The sequence below is a fragment of the Acanthochromis polyacanthus genome, chromosome 2 (assembly GCF_021347895.1).
Source record: "Acanthochromis polyacanthus isolate Apoly-LR-REF ecotype Palm Island chromosome 2, KAUST_Apoly_ChrSc, whole genome shotgun sequence".
NCBI classification, from domain to species: Eukaryota; Metazoa; Chordata; class Actinopteri; family Pomacentridae; genus Acanthochromis; species Acanthochromis polyacanthus.
In genome coordinates, this window is record NC_067114.1 from 33,428,194 (window position 1) to 33,435,519 (window position 7,326).

Consider the following 7,326-nt stretch of genomic DNA (forward strand, 5'->3'; position numbering starts at 1 on the left):
GAATACTGTAAAAAATCCATTGCACAATTCTGATTCACAAGTGCTAGTGAAATTACAGAAAGTGTTCATGTCTGACTTTTTCTGTTTTGCATGCATTCATTCCAGAGAGTTTTTCAGTTGGATTCTGATGAAACACATGAATACATCTAGGACAATGTTAGCTTTTATTGAGTCGAGAATGGTTCAGTATGAACCCTCAAGTTATTGTGGTTTTTCTGCCGCCATATTCTCCCTTTCTGAATCCTATAGAAGAATTCTTTTCTACATGGAGGTGGAAGCTGCAGTGCCTTGCGAAAGTATTCGGCCCTTGAACTTTTCAACCTTTCGCCACATTTCAGGCTTCAAACATAAAGACATAAAATTTTAATTTTTTGTCAAGAATCAACAACAAGTGGGACACAATTGTGAAGTGGAACGAAATTTATTGGATATTTTATACTTTTTTAACAAATAAAAACCTGAAAAGTGGGGTGTGCAATATTATTCGGCCCCTTTACTTTCAGTGCAGCAAACTCACTCCAGAAGTTCAGTGAGGATCTCTGAATGATCCAGTGTTGTCCTAAATGACTGATGATGATAAATAGAATCCACCTGTGTGTAATCAAGTCTCCGTATAAATGCACCTGCTCTGTGATAGTCTCAGGGTTCTGTTTAAAGTGCAGAGAGCATCATGAAGACCAAGGAACACACCAGGCAGGTCCCAGATACCGTTGTGGAGAAGTTTAAAGCCGGATTTGGATACAAAAAGATTTCCCAAGCTTTAAACATCTCAAGGAGCACTGTGCAAGCAATCATATTGAAATGGAAGGAGTATCAGACCACTGCAAATCTACCAAGACCCGGCCGTCCCTCTAAACTTTCACCTCCAACAAGGAGAAGACTGATCAGAGATGCAGCCAAGAAGCCCATGATCACTCTGGATGAACTGCAGAGATCTACAGCTGAGGTGGGAGAGTCTGTCCATAGCACAACAATCAGTCGTACACTGCACAAATCTGGCCTTTATGGAAGAGTGGCAAGAAGAAAGCCATTTCTCAAAGATATCCATAAAAAGTCTTGTTTGAAGTTTGCCACAAGCCACCTGGGAGACACACCAAACATGTGGAAGAAGGTGCTCTGGTCAGATGAAACCAAAATGAAACTTTTTGGCCACAATGCAAAACGATACGTTTGGAGTAAAAGCAACACAGCTCATCACCCTGAACACGCCATCCCCACTGTCAAACATGGTGGTGGCAGCCTCATGGTTTGGGCCTGCTTTTCTTCAGCAGGGACAGGGAAGATGGTTCAAATTGATGGGAAGATGAATGGAGCCAAATACAGGAGCATTCTGGAAGAAAACCTGTTGGAGTCTGCAAGAGACCTGAGACTGGGACGGAGATTTATCTTCCAGCAGGACAATGATCCAAAACATAAAGCCAAATCTACAATGGAATGGTTCACAAATAAACGTATCCAGGTGTTAGAATGGCCAAGTCAAAGTCCAGACCTGAATCCAATTGAGAATCTGTGGGCAGAGCTGAAGACTGCTGTTCACAAACGCTCTCCATCCAACCTCACTGAGCTCGAGCTGTTTTGCAAGGAAGAATGGGCAAGAATTTCAGTCTCTCGATGTGCAAAACTGATAGAGACATACCCCAAGCGACTTGCAGCTGTAATTGCAGCAAAAGGTGGCGCTACAAAGTATTAATGCAAGGGGGCCGAATAATATTGCACGCCCCACTTTTCAGGTTTTTATTTGTTAAAAAAGTTTAAAATATCCAATAAATTTCATTCCACTTCATGATTGTGTCCCACTTGTTGTTGATTCTTGACAAAAAATTAAAATTTTATGTCCTTATGTTTGAAGCCTGAAATGTGGCGAAAGGTTGAAAAGTTCAAAGGGGCCGAATACTTTCACAAGGCACTGTATATGAGCAGCAGCCATACTTTCTTGCAATCAGTGGTCTTGGCATGTGGTGATGTTTCTGTTGATGTAAGTCAGGGCTGGATCAGACACACTCAGTCTTTCTTTCTACATTTCCTGGCCAGAGAAAACATAGATTGTGATGTTGATGAGGTCCTGTGGCCTGACCAGGCTGAAAGAATTGATGCAGATGTGGTGTAAATATTTGCATATAGTACTGTGTACAATACAGTGCTGTATTTTTTGTCTAACATTATTTTTATTTTATAATGTACAGTCATGTACTGCAATGGTCCCCTCTGATTAATTTATAGGATGCATTTGTGTTAAAGTTGTCATTTTTGAGGACTGTATAATTTTTTTTATACTTCATGTGAAAACACAGTGAGAGAGGAGTGTTTTGTATTTAGCAGTGCAGTGTCCTAATTTTGCTTTGTGTGTCTTAATTTTAAAAACAAAGTTCAATATCTGACAATAAAGTGCGCTTTTCACACGAATGTGCAGTGCTTTGTGAATTCAAATAAAGAAAATAGTGTACAGTGTGTTGGGAAATGTGTTTTTCTATTTTTTAGGAACAGTGTCTTATCAATAGAAAAAAAACTGTATTGTAAAAATCAGGAACATCTTGTCTCAGAGTGATGCTGAGAAACTAGTTCATGCATGTATAACTTCTAGGCTTGACTGTTTTAATTCCTTGTTTTTGGGATATTATCGGCACAAATAACTCTCATTAAAACCTCGAGCTGCTAAAAAAAATGCAGGAACCAGTAAGAGAGATTATATTACCAATATCACCAAGATTCACTTCTATTCATTGGCTCCCTGTAAAATCCTGGATAAACATCCAAATCAGGTGATTGGTGCAAGAATTACAACACATTTTATATGTAAAAGTAACGGGACAATTGGCTGCCGGGCTGTTCCATGGCCGAGTCTGTGTTATTCCCTCAATATTTCATTTACAAGGAGCAGACAAAAGGTCTAAAGTTCATTTTAGGTGTGGCATTTGTGTTTGGAATCTGGTGAGGACAACTCTCAATATGTCAAGTATATATGACAAGTCCAAAGAGCTGTCACTATTGGTGAAGAAAGTCATCATTAGGCTGAAAAATCAAAACAAACCCATCAGAGAGGTAATTCCTACACCATTCACTCGATTTGGAGGTAAATACCTTCAAATTAAAACTTAAAGTCTGCACTTAAAACACATCTTGATTTTTCATCTCAAATCTATTGTAGTGGTGTATTGAGATGACATGCTGAAATTGTGTCAATGTCCAACTATTTATGGACCTGACTGTAGTTTCCCAGACACTTATGAAGCTGAAATATCTATCTATTTTCCACAAGATTTTTTTTCTAAGATTTTATACGTAAGTGTATTATGATGACAACAGACTACATCAACAGGGAAGATGAAGAACCCACAAGGTAAAGCTGAGCAAAGAGAAAAGTCTAGATATGGAAACAGTAACAACACACATACAAAAACAGCTTTGATAAGTGAAGAAGGCACTTCACTTTAACAGGGATTCAACCATATGATAAGTCTCTTGCTGTCATCTGGAAAATCACAGGTTGATTGTTTAAGATTCCTATGGTCAGCCTTTTTATTGGACGAATGGTTCTCAGAATTAAAATAAATCTTAATAGAATAAATCTGAGGAAGCAGATTTTAATAAATGAAGCAAACACCTCTTAGTAATTCAAAATCTGACGAGTTAGAATTTGCATGATGAGAGAGAACACATTTGACATTTGGGACATACCTCGTCATGGCATCACTCTGTTTAGCAGAAGTCAGAAAATGGTGATAACAAAGTGCGTTAGGTACATTGTAACATAACGCAAAATTTCAACAGCAGTCAGTCTTACACAAAACACCATTGCAGTAGTTTCAGTATGAACTGTTGTAATAAAGAAAACTGTTAAAATCTGCATTGATATAGAGCTGAAGGATATATTAATGAAAGTCCAGTGTTGGCTTCATATTCAGTTGCACCTGCAGTGTCCATTGCTATGTGTAGTGGAGCTCTCACCTCTTGGCCAGTAACTGAGACCTTGTCCCAGATGGAGAGATGAGGTTGATCTCCAGGTCTCCCCGTCGTGGGTGGACAATCAAGACAGTGACCACCACATGCTCCAGGTATTCCACATGCTGGTCAGGTTCGTCTGAACATCCAGAGGTGGTAATGCTGCTGTTCAGGCTTTGGCCAACATGGACATGCCTGAGCCTGCCATAAGCATAAGCATTATGAAGACATAAGAAGTGGAAATTACCCTCCCACATATCCTTTACTTATTTGTAGTGTGATGCAATAACACAAATGAACAGTGTGTGCATGTTTCACGATGAATGTGAATTATTGTGCTCAATTTTTTCTCAAGCATTCAATTAGTCACTAAATTCTTGATCAACAGATAAATTAGGTGTTTTCAACATGACATATAATTTGCATGACCTTATATTCATGCACACACACTTCCCACGGTTTGCCTGGAGTGATATTAAATGCATGGCTTTATTTATTGATGCAGTTGAGTGCGTGCGTGCGTGCGTGCGTGCGTGCGTGCGTGCGTGCGTGCGTGCGTGCGTGCGTGCGTGCGTGCGTGTGTGCGAGCGTGCGTGCATGAGCGCATGCTTACGTATGTGTCTGGTTATGTGCCTGGTTGTGTGTGTAATTGTGAATTATAACACTGATTGGCTCTACATTTTTTTTTAATTTTAAAAGATATAATCATGGCTGTATACAGTACATCCCTATATACAGCCAGATCCATAAATATTTGGACACTGGCACAATTTTCAGCATTTTTCACCCTGTACACTACAACAATGGAATTAAAATAAAATGATCAAGATGTGCTTTAAGCACAGAATTTCAACTTTCATATTTGAGAGTATTTACATCCAAATCAGGTGAACAGGATAGGAATTACCTTTTAACGGAGCAAAAGTAATTGGACAAGCTATCATAATCATGAATCATATTGTCACTTTTATTATTTGGTTGCAAATCCTTTACAGTTGATGACGGTCTAAAATCTGGAACCCATAGACATCACCAGATGCTGGGTTTGGTCCCTGGTGATGCTCTGCCAGGCCTCTACTGCTGCTGTCTATAGCTCCTGCTTGTTCTTGGGGCATTTTCCCTTCAGTTTTGTCTTCAGCAAGTGAAATCCATGCTCAATTGGATTCAGGTCTGGTGATTGACTAGGCCCATTGCAGAACATTCCACTGCTCTGCCTTAAAAAAAACTCTTTGGTTGCTTTCGCAGTGCGCTTTGGGTCATTGTCCACCTGCACCGTGAACCACTGTCCAATGAGTTCTGAAGCATTTGGCTGAATATGAGCAGATAATTTTGTCTGAAACACTTTAGAATATATCCTGCTGTTTTTATCAACAGTCAAATCATTAATAAATATGAGAGAATCAGTTCCATTGGCAGCCATACATGCCCACGCCATTACAATACCACCTCCATGCTTTATTGATGAGGTGGCAAGCTTTGGATGTTGAGCGGTTCCTTCCCTTCTCTTCACATTATTCTGGTACAAGTTGATTTTTGACTCATCTGTCCATAGGATGTTGTTCCAGAATTGTACAGGCTCTTTAACAAGTCTTTTAGTCTAATCTGGCCTTCCTGTTTCTGAGGCTCACCAATGGTGTGTTGAACCCTCTGTGTTCACTCTGGTGAAGTCTTCTCTTAATTGTTGACTTTGACACAGATACACTCACCTCTTGGAGAGTGTTCTTGATCTGTTCAACTGTTGTGAAAAGGTTTTTCTTGACCAGGAAAAGGATTCTTCTGTCATCAACTACACTTGTTTCTTGTGGTCTTCCAGGTCTTTTGGCGTTGCTGAGCTCACCAGTATTTTCTTCCTTTTTAAGAACGTACCAAACAGTTGATTTGGCCACATGAAATGTTTTATCTCTCTCTCTCTCTGATGGGTTTGTTTTTGATTTTCCAGCCTAATGATGAATTTCTTCACTGATAGTGACAGTTCTTTGGACTTCACATTGAGAGTTCACCTTATAAGGTTCCAAATGCAAATACCACACTTGAAATGAACACTAGACCTTTTATCTGCTTCATGTAAATTAAATAATGAGGGAATAACACATTTGGCCATGGAGAAGCTGAGCAACCAACTGTCCAATTACTTTTGGTCCCTTAGAAAGGTGGAGGGCACAAATAAAATGTGCTGTAATTCCTACACTGTGAACCTGATTTAGATGTAAATACCTCCAAATTAAAGCTGGAATTCTGCACTTCAAGCAATCCTTGTTTCATTTAAAACCCATTATGGTGGTGTACAGAGCTGAAATGCTGAAACTGTGTCAAAGTCCAAACCTGACTCTAATTTTTGCTCTGATGTATGTTCTTGAAGTATTTATTCAGTAAATATGATATATGCACAATATCAGTGCACTTCACTGCTATTTCTACCTTATATATAATTTATGTTACTTTCACCATTCTATTTGAGTTTTTTTCTGTCCACAAGGTGCTTCTGTAATTTCTTTATATTAAGGTTTCTGTTTAACTGGTAGTTTGTAAAGTTTTGTAAACACAGAAGTTGTATCTAGACTTTAACACAATACAAGAAGAACAAGACACAACAGCGTCATTATTTATCAGACTGGGGGAAGCAATATCTCCAGTGATTTTAAATAACATGCCATGCCATAGCAAACGTTGGGACACTACTGCCACCACTGCACATCAAAATATCACAACGTCCCTAAAAGTAAAGACGTGCAGTTCTCACACTGTGCCAAAAGCCACAGATATTTTTCCAATGGTTCAAGATGGGTTGAATTTCTGAAGAATGCTCGCCACATACTGCACCTGGCTGGAGTTCACCTCACCTGGTGCGTTGCTCAGGCCTCTGAATGCAGATGTGTTGAGGGGGAACAGTCCTCCATTTCGCAGCCTCGAGCACCATGGCCTCTGCATTCACTAGGCCAAAACCATACAGGTGACTGACTGTGTGAATAGACATAAAAACAAAGAGCAACATATGAGAGTTTATTATGTTCATACAATCACCTACTGTTTCAGTGTTTCACATTTTCAAAAGCTTTAGGTACCAAACCAATGCACAATGTCAGTATTAGAAGTAGAATGCAGTGTGCCTCTGTATCCAGCAGCATTGGTATTCCAGTCATCAGCTTTCAGGTGGACGGGTCTGGATGTCTTCACGAGAAGATGCTGCACATCCTCCATGTGAGTAAAAGGCTGTAGAAAACAACACACTGCTTATTTGATTTCAACAGACTGACTCAGGACTCAGGACCATCTCGGTATTAGTTCTGTTGGTCTGTTTAAATTCAATTTCTCTGGTTCATTCAATTGAATGAACGGCAAAGTTATGTGACAACTGGCATACGCTTGTCTGTGAATCTGTCTGTCTGT

General features: G+C 39.6%; 1 protein-coding gene across 7 annotated transcripts in view; it reads right to left on the reverse strand.

The window, feature by feature from the left end:
- LOC110958051 (proprotein convertase subtilisin/kexin type 6-like) overlaps positions 1–7,326 on the reverse strand; it is an 81,131-nt gene that overhangs the window by 25,173 nt on the left and 48,632 nt on the right. The window contains exons 11-12 of one of the 7 annotated variants that reach the window (XR_007938912.1): positions 6,780–6,897; positions 3,946–4,140 (exon numbers count right to left, since the gene is read on the reverse strand). The exons of 5 other annotated variants lie outside the window; for them this stretch is intronic. The gene's annotated coding sequence lies outside the window, so the exon portion shown is untranslated. The remainder of the gene's footprint in view (positions 1–3,945; positions 4,141–6,779; positions 6,898–7,326) is intronic. One more of the 7 variants, XR_007938913.1, reaches the window with a different exon arrangement.